This window comes from Fundulus heteroclitus, chromosome 14 (assembly GCF_011125445.2).
Source record: "Fundulus heteroclitus isolate FHET01 chromosome 14, MU-UCD_Fhet_4.1, whole genome shotgun sequence".
Taxonomy (NCBI): Eukaryota; Metazoa; Chordata; class Actinopteri; order Cyprinodontiformes; family Fundulidae; genus Fundulus; species Fundulus heteroclitus.
Window position 1 is genome coordinate 20256745 of NC_046374.1, and position 19074 is coordinate 20275818.

At 40.5% G+C, this 19074-nt stretch overlaps 1 long non-coding RNA gene across 2 annotated transcripts in view; it reads left to right on the plus strand.

Moving 5' to 3' along the window:
- Positions 1-19074, plus strand: part of LOC118565711 — a 429568-nt gene that overhangs the window by 137051 nt on the left and 273443 nt on the right. For both annotated transcript variants that reach the window (XR_004932543.1, XR_004932542.1), the window contains exon 4: positions 16182-16205. This is a non-coding gene — a long non-coding RNA (uncharacterized LOC118565711). The remainder of the gene's footprint in view (positions 1-16181; positions 16206-19074) is intronic.

A 19074-nucleotide genomic window follows, 5' to 3' on the forward strand; every position in this document is an offset into this window, starting at 1 on the left:
AAAGTGGAATCGCGCGCTTGGTTGTAAATCCAGCACTGTTTTCGGACTGTAATTTAGAATCGGTCTTTGACAAGTTCGTTTAAACATGAATGTCAAACACCACAACAAAATAATTATTTTTCCTTTTTTTATTATATTATATATATTATATTATATATAATATATATATATATATATATATATATATATATATATATATATATATATATATATATATATATAACATTTTAAATTAGTTTTTAAGGTTTAGGGTTTCTCTGGCCATGATGCATATAAAGTTATATAAATATACTCTTATATCCTTATCCAATACTTCCAGTAGCAACAACTCTGACATGATGTGTTAAATAGTAAATTTGGAAAGCTACAAGTAGCATCTCTGCTAAGCAGCAGACCCCAGGGTAACTACCTCATCAGAAAGCTTACCTAAATAGTCATGTTTAGTTGATCTATCTATCTATCTATCTATCTATCTATCTATCTATCTATCTATCTATCTATCTATCTATCTATCTATCTATCTATCTATCTATCTATCTATCTATCTATCTATCTATCTATCTATCCATGACACATATACCAAAATAAAACATTTTTACCATTGACGGTTTTTAACACATATGTCATATTCAATAAATTAGAATATTATTGAAAAGTTCCTTTATTTCTTTAACCCAATTGACTAAGCAAAAGACTATAGAAAGACACAGATTTATGATAAAATCACAGCAATTAAGATTAAAATATCGTGCCAGACCAATAAAAAAAAAAAAAAAAAAAACATTTGTTTTTTTGGGGAATTAGTATGTTTAAAACCGACTTAAAATCTTTTTTTTTTTTTAAATGTACTTTTATCTGACAAACAAGCCTCTTAGAAATGCATGTTCTAATTTGTTGAATCCGACTGTTTATATAATTAGTTAGTTGCAAATACCGTGATGCAATGAAGCGTGTATACTTGTGCCCAGTCGTTAGGATGTGAGAAACTCACGCCGGCCTGATAGTGTCTATGAAGCTAAATCTGCTAGATTTCAGCTGGGCCGGTAAAAGTCTCTGAATTTTTCAAGCAAAGGTTGAAATTTCTATTGGAAACTATGATGGAACCCTACAGTATGTTTGATACTTGATGATCTTAATGTTAGTTGATAATGAAGACAGTCACAACAGTTAATCACTTGGGAGTGCTTACAGCAGGGGAAAAAAAAAAACCTGTGACTAACACACACAGATAGACACCTGGTTATGCGGCTGAATTGTTTGGTGCATAGAAGATAAATATTGTGTGCCGTCTACTTCCCCCTCCTTCGCGTCTCTCGCTGCTAAGCACACGCTCGCACACCAACTCCTCTCGTCTCACCAGGGAAAATCTCCGCTGTCAGTGTGAAAGATGGAGTGGAACAGATGGCGTCAAAATGATTGAAATCACCTACAGTAGTTCCCACAACTTCCCCGTTCTTTTCTTCCCCTCACTCGACGGCTCTCTTTCCCTTCGCCCTCTTGTCCCTGCCCAGGTCTAACCGTCGTCTGGACGCCCCGTTTCAATGCCATCCAGTCTCGGAGTTCTTGCCAAAGAGACTCATGCTTTTTTGGAAGCCCCGTGGTTATGCACAAAGTCAGCCAAGAAGAGAAAGGGTGAAGGGAGGGTGGGGAGAAGAAGAGCAGTTCTTGTTGTTATTTTTACCCTACTGCTTAAAATCTTTTAATTTAGGTTCCCCCCTTTTTTATTTTTATTTTTAACCCATCAACTCGATCCCTCTGCCTCTTGAGTCAACTTCCCTCTCCGCTCATCTCCTCCCTTCCCACCCCGCTCCACGCCTTCTTCCCTCCCAGCCACACCTCGTCGCACCTCCTCGACACCAGGCCGGTTTGCAGAGCCCGTTCATGTAAATGAGAGTGTTAGCAGATCAAAAGACGTGGAGAGGAATTTTTAATCGCACAAGAGGTGTTGATTAGTGTCAGAGAAGGAGCGCTGCTGCAAAGTGCAGCCAGCCTCTATCACACCCCCGACTCTTTCAGGCATATGTTGGAGTTTGTGCACGGGAGTGTTTGCGAGTATATTACGATGTGAGGAGAAGAAGAAGAAAAAAAACAAGCATTGAGATGCACGTCTATATGCTTATTTTTGTATTTCTTTTACGATTGTGTGCGTGTCTTAGCATCAAAAGCACGCACCCCGTCCCCTCCGGGAGGTGGTTGTTAATGCATAATACATAGCTCCATACTTCCGACTATAACAGCAATAATGTCGGCATGCTGAGTTTATGAAGAGGAGATCAGGTGCGGGAGAAAGTGATTACAGGGCATAAACACTGCAAGCGATATGACTATATTGAGAGCGGTAACTGGCAGGAGGATGACAGCGGCTGAGGATGGTCCGAGGAAGAACGCCAACAGCAGCGCTAATTAAGCACCTCTCTGCGGTGACAGGTAGATGGTTGCGAAAGCAGTTGCCTGGAATATTTCTGATGACTTAATTTAACGCTTATATCTTGGGTGTATGCATAAGGATGACACATTCTAGACTATTTGGTTAAACTGCTATCAAAGAAATATTCCCCGAACAGTTTAAGTACGTCTGTTTGCTGTCATTTTAGGTAGAACAACACAACTCAGGACATAACAGTGAGATAAAAGGAAAATGCAGCCCTGAGCCAATGCTTCCACTTTTCTGTGCAATTATGGCTGGACTTCTGTTTGGGTGTAGAGCTGTGAAGTGTTGTCAACGCTTTCAGATTTCTTCAGCTTCAGAAAGATCACGCAAATCTAGCATCTGATAAAGTTAGGCTGAGTGAATACAAAACCTAGTGATGAATGATAGACATTTTTCACAGACCTTTACTGTCACTATGTGTTACCATAGGTAAACACCATCACCCCGACCAACCTGGCCCTATGTGAAAATGGAATTGCCCCCTAAGCCTAATGACTGGTTTTGCCATCCTCGATGACAACCACCAACATTAAGCCATTGCGATAAGCTGCAACGCGCATTTTGCATCACGGCAGAGGAATTCTGACCCATTCGATTTTGTGGAGTTGCTTTACTTTTCCCATATTGGGGAGTTTTCGAGGACGAACGCACTGCTCAAGGTCATGCGACATTATCTCAACCGGATGTAAATTGATATTTGACTAGGCTGCTCCAAATCCCTTTCTTTTGGTGTTCCCAAGCCAATCAAAGGCAGATAGGCTGGTGTGCTTTAAGTCGTTGTACTGTTGAGTTAAGGCATCTTGGACAGATGTCCAAACGACCTCATTGGACTTGTTTTGATGAGAAGTAGCAGCTCTAATCAAAGCCAGAGGGTGGCCTGTCTCTAAGGCTGAGCCCGGCCACCCTCTGGAGGAAGATCATTTTGGTCGCTTGTATCCGAGTGAAGATCCAAACCTCATGACCATATGTGAGGTTTGGAACGTAGATGGACATGTAAATCAAGATTTTACTTTTTGGCTCAGTTCTTTTCCGGTCCATCTGTCCGTCTCTCGTTGAGCACCTGGTTGTCCTGGTCGTCCTGTAACCGGTGGGTTCGAACCCTGCTGTCGGTGGTTAGGTGGTTGTCGCCCGGTAGCTTGTGGTTAGCTATGTCATCTGAATCGTTAATTTTCTCTTAGCACAAACCCTCCTCTAGGTTAGGACGGCAATTAAAAGAAGGGTGTCTTACCAGTCAACAGTCAAATAAATGTTTTCATGAATATCTTGGGGATTGTCAATACATTACTTTTGCAAATGTGAGACTGGCCTTTGTGTTCTTTTTGATTAGCAGTGCTTTTCTTCTTCGAACTCTCCCATCCATGGCAATGTTGCTCTGTCTGTCTTTCCTACTGTTCAATCAGGAACGCTGAGCTTAGCAGACCGAGTATACATCGCTTGTTGTGCTGGGCTATTTTCTGACCTCCTGGATGCGTTTGTAATTGCCTGTTGGTCTAGTGTTGCTCATTACATGGAGAAAACACTCAGAACAGTATTCTCCATTTCCGTATAATTGCACTCATTGCGGTGTGTTTATTGCTCTTTGAAATCTTTTAACCTACTTTTTTTTTAATGCTTTTTTGTATTTACCCAAGTTATATTAATGCAGTGTACAATAAGTAAGTGAGTGGGGATGATTATATTTTAGTAAAATGTGCGGCTTCTCTAATTAAACCTTTAAGGGTTTGTTTATTATTTTATCAGCCTTGCGATTATGTAATACTTGCCATTTGCCTTTTAAATTGGATCCGGTGGAGAATGTGAGCGCCGCCAGCAATCTTTATCTCTGAATCTAAATTTGAATCCTGCTTTCATTTAAGGTCTAGGAATAAATAAATGGCAGTTCAAAGCCAGGATATCAGCGGCTCTTCGTTCTGTGTCTGGGGGCTCGGCCGCACGCTCCTGCCCGTGTCAGAATTTTCATCTTCCTGAGCTCCCCAGCTGCTCCCAAGGCTGCTCCCGTTCGCTCGCGCAGATGGCAGAAGGGTCGGGGCACTTTAATGAATTTTCAAAGGAGCTGCATCGGCAATATTAAAAGAAGCCCCTAAACTTAAACATGCCTGACACCAGAGTCGCGTCCGTGTGCCCCGATGACACGTATGATAAACATGCAGCATTTCTAAATTGCAGGAGCGGAAGCAAGCGTGCCACTCAAACACACACACACACACACACACACACACACACACAAAAAGCCCTAAATCTTTATATTACTGTCGTAAACTAAAAACATCCACAAACAAAAGGAGAAAATGTCACCACCTACATAGCGCCTGACATACTTAATTAACTACGTTGGAGCGGGCTGGAGGGGTCACAGGTCGGTTTTAATGATGGGTTTACATATGGCAGCCACCGTGTTGCCTTGCAAAGGAAACGAGCAGCGCTTCTGCTGATCCATCTGTCCCGTGGTAATGACTGCACCTGGCCTCGCACGGGCCAGCGCACACAGGTACCCGAGCTTCCAGAACGGGCTCAGAGAGAAACACAATTAAAAAGCAATAAGCAAGCTCCCATCTTGCAGCCACGTTGTTTACTCATTATGTCTAATTATGTGTTTGAGTCGGAGACATAAAGAACTCCTTTCTACGAGCCTTTCAGACAGTTGGCGTAAATGTTTGCCGCGCAATGAGGCCCTAAATGACTCTGATCTTGGACCTGATGAATTTCATTTGCAAACGCACTCAGTTGTACGGCGCGCCCTTGTGACCTATGCTAATGGCTTTCTGGTGGTGACGGGCCTCTTTTTAGGGAGCTGATTTGTGAGCGGAGAGTTAAGCGTCAAACATCAATACCGCCTCTCTATTTATACTTCACCGGCTTCACACTGACTAAAGGAAACGCTCTAATCTGGGCTTTTTATTCTACTTTAACTGGCCTTGATCAGGCCAGCTGATATGCAGCTGCTTGTCTTAACAAGAGGGTAATGCAAAGGGCCAAGCGTGCACGCCGCCGCCTGGAGCATCAAGGCTTTTCCCGCTTCCTCTTCATCTCTGTTCCATCCTTTTTTTTTTTTTCTCTATCTGTCCTCCAGGCAAGAGAGTCTTTATCCCACCTGAACTTAACTGAACTCAGGGTCAGAACTCAGCCTAGAGCCCATGGGTCTCTAATCTCTCAACTTATGATCACTCATCAAGGTCCGTCGGGCTGAAACCGGTTGTGCATTTTAAGAACTCTCCCAAACTCAACCTTCTTTTCGTCTTCTGGAACAAGAGTGTGTCATAGCAGACAGCAATAGGGCACCACTGGGACTTGCAAAAGTAGTCACATTGTTTTCTTCTAATAAACACAGACTTCAATACCAACGCATGATTCTTCAGACAATGATACATTGTTACAAATGATTATCTGAAAATGATGCCATGTGTTTTGTATTCAGTCAACTTTAATCTGATTTCCCTAAACGAAATCCAAGGTGACTGACTGCTTTTAGAAATCATCTAATTAGTAAACAAAGTCCTCCTGTGTGGAATTCATACTCCATTAATCTCCTGAAAATAGAAAATGTGCCAGCTGTAAATCTACCAAGTTATGGCCATGGAGGGCATTGTTCACAGGGTGGACGCATCATGCTGAGCAGGGGGTAAAGGAAAGCTGGTCAGATCTGATGGGAAGATGGAGGGGGCTAAAAAATGTGATTCCTGCAATTTAGGAAGAAAATCAGACCTGAGACCGGAATGGAGATCGATCTTCCAACAGGAGAAAGACTCTAAACATATTGTCAGAGCTATAATTGAGTTAAGATCAAAGCATATTCATTTGTTATAATGACCTAGTCAAAGTCTTAAATCTAATTGAAAATCTGTGACAAGTGAACAGTAGCTACATAGATGCCTTCCACTCAATCCGAGTTTGAGCAATATTGCAAAGGAGGAAAAGATTTTGTTGTTTGTTCCCTAATGTTCTCTACAAAAAAAAACAAAAAACTTTGAGGTTTTCCCAGAATAACTGGATTCATTCTGAGAATAAATTACACACAGACTCCATCTGCAGTTTGTTCCATTGGATTTTAAGGAGCAACACAGAATAAAGGAGGCTGAACAAATGGGGACACTTTTACTTATTTGTGAATAAAATAGAAAATCTGTCATCATCCCATTACACAACTAGAACTACTTATAAAATAAAAGTTACTCTTTGTGGTTCTAATATCATAAAATATTAAAAAGGTTCAGGCCCCTTTGCACGGCGCTGTATAATAGGAGTTAGCTTAAAAATCTTTGATAAATTAACAGATGTAAACAGATGTAAAGTTAATTTTTTTTTCTTGCATAGAAACCCAATTAGCTAGGAGCTTCCTGTCATTGTCTAATTTTATTCAGACTTGAAAAGAAGAAAGAAAAAAAAAAAGGACATGGAGAGTGCAGAACAGCAACTGGGCTTTCAAACAGCAGACATCTACAGCAGAAACGGAACATCTGCTGCAGAGCAAGCATACGCATTCCTTGTTCCCTCACTGTCATGCCTGAGCGGGCTTTAAACAGGACAGCTCTGACGCTGACAACTGCCTGATGAAGTTTGCATTTTTTTTTAACTACGCTCGTCAAACTACCACAAAGACTCCCAGCACAGTCCCCAAAGCATGGAAGACATTCCGGTAAACAAGCAGTCACTCTAGGAGAGCTAAAAAAAGGGTTCTTTAACCCATCAGCAGGACTAGTATCTACTCCATTGTGCGAGGAGGAACAGGATGAGTCCTACTAGAGCCCATCCAAGTGAACACCAGCGGCCTACTGGCGTGAATATCTTTGACAAAACCATTAGAAACACACTTCATGGGGATGGCCTGAGGGTCCGACATCCTCTGTTAGGCCCTATACTCACTGCCCAGCACTGTGGAGCTCAACTGGCGTTTGCCAAGGGACACCAGAATTAGCAGGTTCGCCACTTGTGCCCTGTTCTTTTGTTTGAGACATTGTTCGGCATGATCAGTTTGGTCATGTTTTGGTCCAATTCATCAACACCAGGTTACACCTCAGACTGTCCAGGAGCTCAATGATGCCCTGCTCAGGATCTGGGTGAAGACACCCCAGGACACCATCCATTGTGCTGTCATGGTTGTAAGCTTGTATGCATGTCTTGACGTTGCCAGGAAGGCATACAAGCACGTGGGGCCATGCGACCTACTACCGCTTTTGGAGCTGCTGCAATGACATCTCGGGAAAACTGGACTAGCCTGTTGCATGAGTTTTTTTCAGTTTCCCTTCCTCTCTGACTTTGGATTAGACCCTCTGTGGGTTGATCCTTTTCTTTAAATGATGTGGTAATCCTTTTGTTCCTAACACCTTACCTGTTCCGTAACATCCAGCATCATTTTTTTTTCACCCAATTGAGAGCTGATGTGTTTCGAATGTGAGTTTTTTTTTTCTCTTGAGGAGTGCATACGTTCTGGATATGCAAAAGATTGGCCTCTCCAAATCATTGCAACAGAAGTAAAAAAAAACATTATTTAATTCAGCTCAGATAGGAGGGAGTGAGCTCTCATGGTCTCAGTAATACCAACACTGTTTATAATGTCTTTTTCACCCATTTCTCCATTTTTCTATATGCATCGAGCCCTTTTTGTCTGCAGCTAGCTGGTCCACAGCCAGCCAGAACCATTCTGTGGTGCAGGGGAAAAAAAAAAAAAACAGCTGTTCCAATTCCACCCTGGCGAATAGGTTAAATGGTGAAACAAGAAACAGGGGCCTTTTTTGTCACGGTCTAAATTGAGCAACGAATGCTTGAGGTTGGACTGTGCCTTCATGGCTGCCTTCCAGCTCCATTGCTTTTGATTCCCAATTAGAGACCACTCAATCCTGCAGCCACTTTGGAAAGCCTGCGCTCTCTCGTCCCGTGTGGATATGTGAGAGTGCGGGGGCAAACATGAGTGTGGAAGAAAGACAGGGCAACCATCTTGTAAACAATTGGCTCTCGAATTGAATAATATAAAACATTTTTTTTAAAGACATAAGTAATTAGGTTTGGTGCCTAACAAGGGAATCTAACTGCTAAACCTCCCTGGTAACAATGTAATTTATTAATATTACATACCCCTCCTCTCGCCCATTGACAGCTGGAGACAGGCACCAGCACCCCTCGTGACCCCAATAGGGATATGCATGTTGAAAAATGGATGGATATTATTGCATGATATACATTTATTTACATTATATTATAGTTATATAATAAACATTTAACTCTGGCCAACATAAGTGCTTTAAGAGATGAAGCATCTGCATTTAAAAAGGTAAATCTAAATAATCAAAATATTATCAAAGTTTTAAGTCCATTCAATAAATGAAACTCATGAGTCATTAAACCCAGAGGGATACATTTCAAGCATTTGTTTCTGCTATATGTGAGTGTTATTGGCTAAATAAAACTGATGGCTGCTATTAAACCAACCTGGCCTTTCTGAAAATATCAGCAGACCCACAGGTTGATCTTCTCCTTCTTCTACAGTGTACAATAGAAACACCACAGTATTCAGGCAAAGAACCTGGTGTGACCGCAACCAAGGAGGTAAATTCTTTAACAATGCCGTAATTCAAGCATAAGGAGCCCCAATCACTATTGCCAACTTAGCGACCATGTCATTATATTTAGCAATTTTTCAGACCCCTTGTGTTGCTTTTTTTTAAAAAAAACAAACAAACGTGTATCGACAAATCTAGAGACTTTTTTCCTGTTATCGGAGACTTTGGAGACTACATGTGAAAGCACCAAACGTTCTGCTGTCCTGAGCTAGCAGTGAGAGCTGCCATAAGCTCCTCCCCTTTTTGTCTTTTCATCATTGACATTTCCATCTTCTACAGCCTGGATCATATAACCAAATATGCACATTAGGCAATGACATCATCTAGCGACTTTTAGGAGAGCCAATAGCTTTTCCTTGCTCAGGAGTTGACACTAATATATTTATATGGTTAACTTCTCTTGATTTTAAGCTATAATCATCAAAATCAAGAGGAAGTTAACCATTGAAATATATTAGTGTCATAAATCTGGGTTTCAGTTTTCAATCAAATCGGTGAAATTAATCTAAAGTTTCAGCGATGTTCGCCTGTCTTGATATGCACCAGCTAGCTTTTAATAAATCACCAAAACTTGTGTACATCAACCCCGATATGTAAGATTATACACCCCTTAAAAGAAAGGAAACTGTGTTAAGCAAACTGATAACTGCAGATATAAAGAAATGAAAAATGTAGAATAAATTTGGAATAAAATGAAAGGTAAGAGTAAGTGCTCAGTGCTGTCCTAATGCAAACTAATGCTGCTTTCCTTTTCTCCCCTCAACTGATCTCAGAGACAAATTTCCCTGACAGAATATTAACCTTCAGTCTTTCATCTCCAAGACATTAAATATGGGAGGGGTATAGAAGTGTGGTGTAAAACAGAATAAGGGCACATCAGATTTGGACAGAATTTCCAGAACATGAGTGGGAACGGTGGAAGATTAATGCATTTTAATGCATTTCTTTTTCCTTTTCACTGAATTTAGATATTCATTTGGGAATAATTTGACTATGCCTTATCATCTGCATTACGGTCAATATTCATCAATCACAATGAATGCACACAATTTTGCAAGTACTTTCTGCTCTGAATTAGTTCAAACCGTTATCAGATATAGTAGCTGGGTGAAGACAGGTGCTTGTATGTTGTGACCAACAGAGCCACCGTATACCCTCTTTGCTGTGCCCCAGCTGCTGTGCACTGAGTGCTCTGTGATGAATGAGGCAGGTCGAGACCAGTCGTGTCAAAGCGACTGTCTCCTGAGTGGGATGATGTCCTTGTCCGAAGAGCTGCAGAGTCTCAGAGGTGCTCACAATTCACCGCCTCACCCCCAAAAAATCCCACCAAGGACAAACGATTCTTAAATTTAATCCAAATTCTGGGAGAAAGGTCAACCTCTCTTCCCAAAATGAGTTTATGGTCAAAGGATGTTTCATGCTGCCTGTAAAATATTTAAAGCTTGAAGAAGACCTGAGCACACTGAATGGCGCTGCAGTGACCAGAGTTTCCCTTACGCAATGTAATGTCGAGTGGTGCCCCACCTCCATGGTATTCGGCATACACAGGTGACTTCAGTGGAGCTGTGAGAAAGTAAAGGAAGAACCACAAAGTCTAGTCTAACATCAGTTTGCCAAAACTGATGATAGACTAGTAAAAGTTTCACCTTTTACATTGATCAAAAATGAATGAGAAAATCGAGGTGTGACATTTATAAATAGATTCCTGCACCCCTAAGTATTTTCCCATTATGAGTGCTAACTGAGGAAATGTTTGCATATCTTAGTGGATTTTTAAGCAGAGTCCCATCACCTTTCTTCTTCAAGTGGGTCCCTGACAGTCTCATTTTTTAAGAGCCAAGAAACCCAATTTGTATGTTATACCTTTCAAAAAAAAGTTGGGTTGGCCAAGACATCTCTCATTGTTCATCGGCAAATTGAAATAATTTTGGTAGTAATAAGTGAACCACAGGAGTAAATTTTTTTTATCTGGTTTAATGTTGTAGTATAAAATAAAAAATAGGTCGTAATGTCACAAAATCATGTTCAGCTCTGGCCCATTTGATGTGGGGCCTGACTTCCTGTAGGAACATCACCACTGCCAAAAGTGTTTTATTGCAGACTTGATGGAATCTGGGCAGGGGGGGGGGGGCAGGTTTAATTGGCTGAGCTTGAAAGCTATGACAGATAATTGCTTATTATATGTGAAACAAACAGCTACAACACAAAGAATAGATTAAACTTGTAGAATAGATTAAACTTGTAGCATCAGATTGTAACAATTCTAACACAGCAATCATTCAAGGGAGATTAGTCATTGCACCTTTACAAAGTAAACACCTCAATTCTCTTAATGTTACATTAAAATGTAAAACTATGTAAGATATTTTAATTTATTTATACTGAAACCTCTAAATCTAATGTGCTATTATTCTTAGTCTTAATAAACAGTATAGACTTTTTTGCTCTTTGGTCTGTGTTAAAATGCACACATTTAGTAAGAGGCCCCTGATGGTTTGGGGCCCCAAGGACAAGCCTAGTTCATTAATGCCTTGAGCAAGCTCTGATTAGGATCATGTTTTGCTTGCACCGGTTTTCTTAAAAGCCCAAAGTTATGGTTAAAGCACTAGTTACACTTCCTTTCTTAGACATAGTTTTAAAAAGCAACTAATGGTCACAGTTTGGGGGCATGCCATTGAATCCCCCCAAAAATAGAAGCAATTTGTGTCTTATTTCTATCCACCAAAGCCAAAGCTTTCAGTAAAATAGTCCAAGCCTGGACTAAAACCCGTGTCTGAACAGTAGCATGCTCACTGTGCCCTCCCCCCCCAAGCACAACCGACCACTGCAAAACATCCCATAAATCCTCCTTGTCAGTTCAGACAAGACTACACAAAGAACAGACTTCTCAGCTTTCTTTCTGTCTTTTTTTTTTTTTTTTGGTGAGTTTTCAAAAGTTTCCTGCCATGTTGTGGTTCTTCCCAGCATAACTAAGACCCCGAAAGCTGCTTATCTGCTTAAAATGGGAGATGGAGAACGGGTGTCGGAGGGGGAAAAAAAAAAAAAAAAAGGTGTCTGAGTCTTCCGTCTATTTCCTGGTTCACAGAGAGGGCTTATTGAAGGCACTCGTGTCTCCCACTAGATTCTCTCTCCACCACCTCCACTAGTCTAATCCACTTAGGCCCCCCACTTCCTCCATTGGTTTTGATTGGCCAGGCATCCAAATTTCCTCCACAGGACTTGGGGAAAATCAATAATCCTCACTAGAGTGCAAAAGGAAAACCCTCAATTAACAGGGAAATGTGATTAGAACAATAGGAGTGCGGATGGGTTCAGGGCATGGTATTTCGTTTGCCTTCTACATATGAATGCAGTTGAATTCCAGTACTATCATTCTTCCTGAGTCAGGTTTGTGGCACCGAGTATTAGTTTTAAGACGGCACCTCTTCCTGATTGCATCCTTTCCATTTTTATTAAGTTGAATCTTTCCCTTTAGATACTCTTCTACCAAGCAAGCCAAATGCTAATGTCATTGAAACCCCAGGTGCTTCTAGTGGCTCTTGAAGTTTGACATCAGTCCCTGCTACCCCCCTCCCCTGGGCCCAATTTTCCCCGCATGAAGCTTCAAGGTCCTCAGCTGAGCTCTCTGTTTAGCAACAACAGTCGCACAACAGTGTGAATGTGTGTCAGACAGAATGGTAATGAGTATCCCTGAGACCCAACCCCGATCTTTCCCCCCTCCTTTCCGTCTGAAAATAGATTTGTTCCTACATGCAAAACAGATATTGTAATCACATTTTCTCGTCCCCTGATCCACCTGGGGATTTGTAGCGTGTGCACCAAAAATGTAAATGAATGCGGCGAGATAGACATCATTGGTGATAAATCACATTACCTCGAAATTCTGCTTAGGAACACAACCAGACTGCACACTAAGCAACAGCAATAGTAGTATATTAGGTCACCAGTTGGCTATTTTCCTCACTGTGCGTCTTATCCTACTTAGTTCATCCCATTCTTTTTTATTTATTTTTTGGTTTATCATGTGTTTACAAGAGAGTACAATTGTACTTCAGGGAACAAATGCACAGAGAAGAACCCAGTGCTTTAAAAGGGCAAAACAGTGAATTTGAGATGCAATGATCAGAAGTGGTGTGTTGGATTCTCAGTGCCTGACTCCAGTGTTGTGTTGTCTCAAACATAAAGTTTGGGATAACACAACACTGAACATTGCAGATAGAACACCATACCCACAGTAAAACATCTGGTGGCAGTATCATGCTGTGGGATTTATTTTTCTTCGAGTGGAAGAAAAGTTTTAAGTTGGGTGAATATTTCAGAATGCCAGTTTTGGAACACAGCCTGCAGGTGTCTGCTAGAAGGCTCAAGATAACGATTTTATTTTTCAGTATGACAGGGAATCCAAGCATGCCTCCAACTGAATGCAAAAGAGTTCCTCAATGAGAGTAAATAGAAGTTATGTAATGGTCTAGCTGCAATACAGAATGAAATTTGACAGAGAATATGTTGGAGATCTCTCGAGGGCTGTGGACAAGAAATGTTCTCACAGTTTAAGAGATTTGTAGAACAGTGGGCAAACAATACCAACTCAAAATGTGTGGTACTAATAGCCTACAACCAATGAAGACTGAAAGCTGGAGTCTAAATACAACTAGTTACAATAAAGTTATGTTTTTTATTATTATTATTTGAATTGAACAGACTAAGAGTTTCAGGTGTGAGAAAACTTGTGAAAGGCCTTTTTATGTCCTGAGAAACACCTGGAGTTGTAACGAGGGGGGGGGGCACTTTTTAAAGATGTTGTAAAGCATAGTTAAAGATCACATTTCTTGTCTAATTGAAGGTGACCAAATGTCCTCTTTTGCTCCGACAGGTCCACTTTTCACGTTTGGTCTGGGGCATCCGTGGAGGATTCACAGATTAAATAATGTTAATGATAATGTCTGGTTTTCATCGTTCTCACGGGACCAGTTTGCATGTGCTTAAATTGACTGGTGCGATGCATGGAATAAGACGGCCTTTTCTTTTTATGTGACGTAATCCCCGAGCTGCTGCCTTGTGGGTGGTTCTTCTTCAAGATGTTGAAGCACGAGTGCAGCTTTCTAGACACGCAGCAAAATAAATTTCCCTGATACCATCCCGGTTGGGACAAACATGTGGCAGAGTGAATTGTGTGCAAATCTTGTATATGTCCATGACAAAGGTGTTAAAGACTTTGTAGGTCCCATGGACACAGAGAAAGATTAAAGGGCTGTGAAAGTCGAAGCGGAGACAAGGAATTAGTCGGAAATAGAAAACTATAGAGCCCACAATACACCTGTTTGCTTGATAAATATCTTTTTAAAACTGCTGCTTTTTTAAATTATTACACTGAAAAAAGAATAATTGTTATTCTATCATAATATTATTTCAGATCTTTGTTTATCTCTGCAGAAAAGTGAGCTATTTATAGGTTTGTTTTCTAAAACAGAAGAGTCTTTATTTCTATCATTGAAGTGATTTTTGTACTTGCGGAGTTGTGGAATCTGATCTTAAGTTTGTTATTGAACTATTCTTCTAACCACGCATACTTTAAATTTAACAACAATGTAAGCCTTCTTTAAGTAATGAGAGTGTTATTAAAGTATGTCACGACTGGGCAAAGTCTCCTCTTTTTTGTGAATCAAAATATGGTCTCCTTAGTGTTATTTTACCAACTTCCCTCAGAACATAATCTTTATATGTAAGCTTTTCTTTCCTGATGATTTCCGGTCTATAGAACATGTAGATAGAAAGGGAGCAAGGCCCTCCACCTGTCACCTCCACTTACTCTCTAAGTCAGTTAGCATTTAGCTGCATGTATGCTCCATTCAGAGTTCTCAGGCTTTTCTGTTTAACTTGTTACAGGCTTGTCCAGTATATTGAACAAGTGGTGTGCGGCTGAATCATCTGCTTGAACACAAATTTAGGTTCGCCTAAGTGTTACGGCAGTGCATCTAACTAGCACATCAGTGCAAACAGTTAGCTTGAAGCGCCCTTTTAGGTTAGCTTCAGTGTTACCAGATCTTGCGAGAGGAACAAGCGACCAGCTCTATGAAAAGAAGGCCAATATTAGGTATCACTGACAGGTTTTCCTAATTTATGCCCAGGGAAAGAATATAATACAACATTGGGGCCAGTCTTTAACCTTTTTATTTTTTTTTTAATGGACAAGACAAGACAACATGCATTTAAAGTGAATCAAATGTATGTGGATATTCAAATGTCATGAAATTGCTACGAGAAATTAGCTTGCTTACCTCAGCCTATATATATATATATATATATATATATATATATATATATATATTTATAGTCAGAGCCATAATTGAAACCGTTAAAACAACTGAGAGTGTTACAAATACGGGTGGATCAGAACTTCGTACAGATCTTCACCAAGGGTGGCAGTGAGTGTTGGTTGGTACTTATAAAGCAAAACAGGGGTTGCCGAGCCCGACTAAAACGTTCTATGAATCACAGGAGAAGTGATCCCTAAGTTGCAGGGACTTAATTACCACATTGCCAAAGGGACTGTTCTTGGCCATCTAGTTATTCTCTCGTTGTAGCACTGTGGAGTCTTTGTGGGGCAAATAGTCCAGCAGTTTATTACGCTTTTGGTTCCGTGCATTGAATGTTCACAGCCAGACTAACAAGCTTGGGGAGAAGCAGAAGATCCAAGCGCACAGGGTGAGATAATAAATTATCTCAGAGACTTATGGGAGAAGACGCACTTTTGTGTGTATTTGTTGGATCACATCTGTTTGCACAGTGTGGTTATATAATGCTGCAAAAAAAAAAAAAAAAAAAAAAAGACTTGCCGGTAATGGATTAGGTTTCTGCTTTACACCCTTTTCGCCTCCACCCTTAAAATGTTGAAACACTGACAAATATTAATGCAACTTGGACCAACGTAGGATCCTCAGGGGAGACTATCTAAGATGTCCTCCTCCTCCTCCTCCTCCTCTTCGTCACCTCCCTTCTGACAGGGACTGTTCGTAACCCTGAGTCTGTATAATGCTAGGAGACCGTCATTTTTCAGCCGAGCTTGTGACAACCTCTGCCTGCATTAAAGTTTAGCTTGCTGTACATTGTAATTCGCTGACATTTCCTTTTCTCTTTCTTTTTCTCTCCTTCCTATCCCCCACCCCTTCTTTGTTCCACCAACGCCGTGCTCACAGATGTTGCCAACTTTTCCACACTAGGTAAGTCATTTCAGGTTTTTTTTTGAGCATAGTCCTCAAGAGTGAGTTGTCTTGTTATTTTGGGAGCGGTTTGAATACGTAAATATGGTAGAGAATTACACAAGAGTTGGAGCTGAAGCAGCAGAGATGCCGCTGTCTGTCCACTTAAGGTGTGCAGTGCTCTGCAATCTTCAGCCATCCTATACCACCTCCCACCCCCCGCCACACACACACACACACGTGAGAATACACATTGGTACTATATTTTTTTTTTCTTCCAGAAAGTGGATTGTGAGCTCTGTGTACCTTCAATTTGAATTTTATTCAAATGAGAATCAAATGGCCCAGATTGTTCGAAGAACACGTCAGCGGTGTTGACTTAAACAGGCAGCAGTGGATGGTGTTTGTTTCCACACTGTGGAGAGTGGGTGGACGTTTAAACCTTACTATTCACTGTCCATGCATCATCATCATCATCAAACCTCCAATATTTAGGATGCCATTCATACGACAGCTCCATACGATATTCAATCACAATTCATATTGCAGTATCAGTGTTGGCAATATCAAAACACAAAGGCCTGCTACAGAGTTGGGCTTTGGTTGGCATGTTGAAAACAAATTTGACCATCCGATTGGAATCTCACAGTCTTTGTATGGCCAAAGGCCCCACTTGGGTCTGTTAAGTGTTCATCATTTGACAAAAAAGAGGTTGTGCAAATAAAAAAAAAATTAAAAAAGAAAATTTAAAATTCTCTATAAAAGAGTCTGAAAGCCTGAACCGCCGCTGACCCAACAGAAAAGCTTTTTTTCACATTTACTGTAAAAAAATAAAAAAATAAAAAAATCTTCACAATCCTCAAGACCTTTGGGAAAATATCATGTGCACTGACGAGACAGAAATGGGACATTGTGAAAAGTTTGAGTCCTTTTATATCTTGAATAAAACTAAGACAACATTTTGAAGAAGAAAAAAAAAACACTGAATGTCACACATAGGGATAGAAATATGATGGCCTGGTGCAGCTTTACTTATTCAGGACTTGGGTAATTTAACGTTGATATTGGAACCATAAAATCTGTACTTATTCTTAGACAACTATGGGGAAAATAATAGACAATATCAGTTCATGACCTACTCTAAGGCTCAAACTCACTTGAGTTATGCTGCAGGATGATCTGCAGCACACCAGCAGGTCAACCTGAAATCGCTCAAGATAACCAAAAGAATTAAGGATTTTGACTCTGTGTATGGGTGGTGAATATATTGAGTTTTTGAAGATACTGATATATTGTCAGATAAAAGGTAAGATAATGTTGCAACGTGGCATTGGTTTATTGAGGCCAGGCCTAATTCTGCGAAGACATTTTTCACAGAAAAAAACCCATAACAGTAACAAGCTCTTTGAAATATTAGGGACTTATCACTTCCTTATGTTTTTAAGGATCTTTTATCTTTTAAGGATCTTTTGTTTTTTTCATCTCAATTCTTTCAAAGTTGTTTTTCATGTCCATGTTAACGCCATGAGGCTTGAAGTTAACAAAGAACTTTGAAACAAAACATTGATCCATAGATTGATGGGTAATAATTTTATAAAGATCTATGTTTCTGTCCCATATTTGTTATGGCATTAAGAGGAGTAACAACACTTGTTTTTCCTTCCACTCAATTTTCCATCAATGTCCTTGGATGCAGCTATGCATGAGCAGCCAGCTCCATCTCTGTCCTTCTTTATACTGTTTCTACACCTCCAATGGGGCAGCATTAATATAACGGTGCAGAAATATGTGGGCCATATGTCCATCACAGTAATGTCAAATTGTCATGTTCTGAGGCAAACCTCTGACCCACACGCGGGACAACGCTCAAGAGCCGATGAGTTTAACTGGTGTAATGAGGTTCAAGAGATTGGAGATGTCTGTCCACAGGGGTTCCTCTTTCACAGAAAGGGCAGATCACTGGGTGAGAGATGGGCTGAAGGAATAAATCAGTGAATAATACGGTGAGTGAATCCAAGAGTAGATCTTGCTTGTCTGTAGTAGATTGATAGGAGCCAGGGAGGCGTGAGCAGAGTCCGGCATTGTTGGTTTGTGGGGTGAGGGGGGTTTTGATACCGAGCAGATAGTGGACCATTCGAGGGTGGACAGGTTAGGACTGATGGTTCCGATACAGAGGGTTTTCATGGTGCGGGTCGTAGAAAGAAAGTTCTAGCTGTCGGAGATTTGAACGGCGAGTTTAAGAAGCTTCAGGAAGATCCAGGGGACAACACAGCAGCTAACCTTTGTAAAATACCGAGAGAGCGAGGTTATCATAGAAAAAAGCCAAGGGATGACTAGGAGATCAACACATGAAATATCAGAGTGGGTTAGAGGTACCTCAAAAGTTCATACTCCAAAGTCAAATGACCGGCGGCCAGCTCCTTTTGAACTCTAGCTGATGAGCTTGATGAAAAGTAAGGTGTTGTAGGAGCAACCACTCAGCCACTCCTCCCTATAAAAACAGTATTTGCAAGCTATCCCAAATGCCTGATGGCAGTTGTTGCAACCAAAACTGATATGGCCATTGTTTTTATAGAGAGAAGGCAATCACTTCTACACATATAGCCCGACTCGTTTGGTTAGCCCTTTTCCCTTAATAAATAAAATAATTTGTAAACTAATTTTGTATTCAATCTGGTTGTCTATATCTCAAGTAAAAATGTGTTTGAAGATCTGAAACATTTAAATTAGACCAAAACAAAAAAAATCTGAAAAAAATCTCTAACGGGGTAAATACTTTTTTACTATGTACCTAAATTGAAAAACTTGATATTCCTTGTAGTTATGTGGGAAAAACAAACAGGCATTTATAAATACCAAAATATATAATAATACAGATTTTTGCTCTACT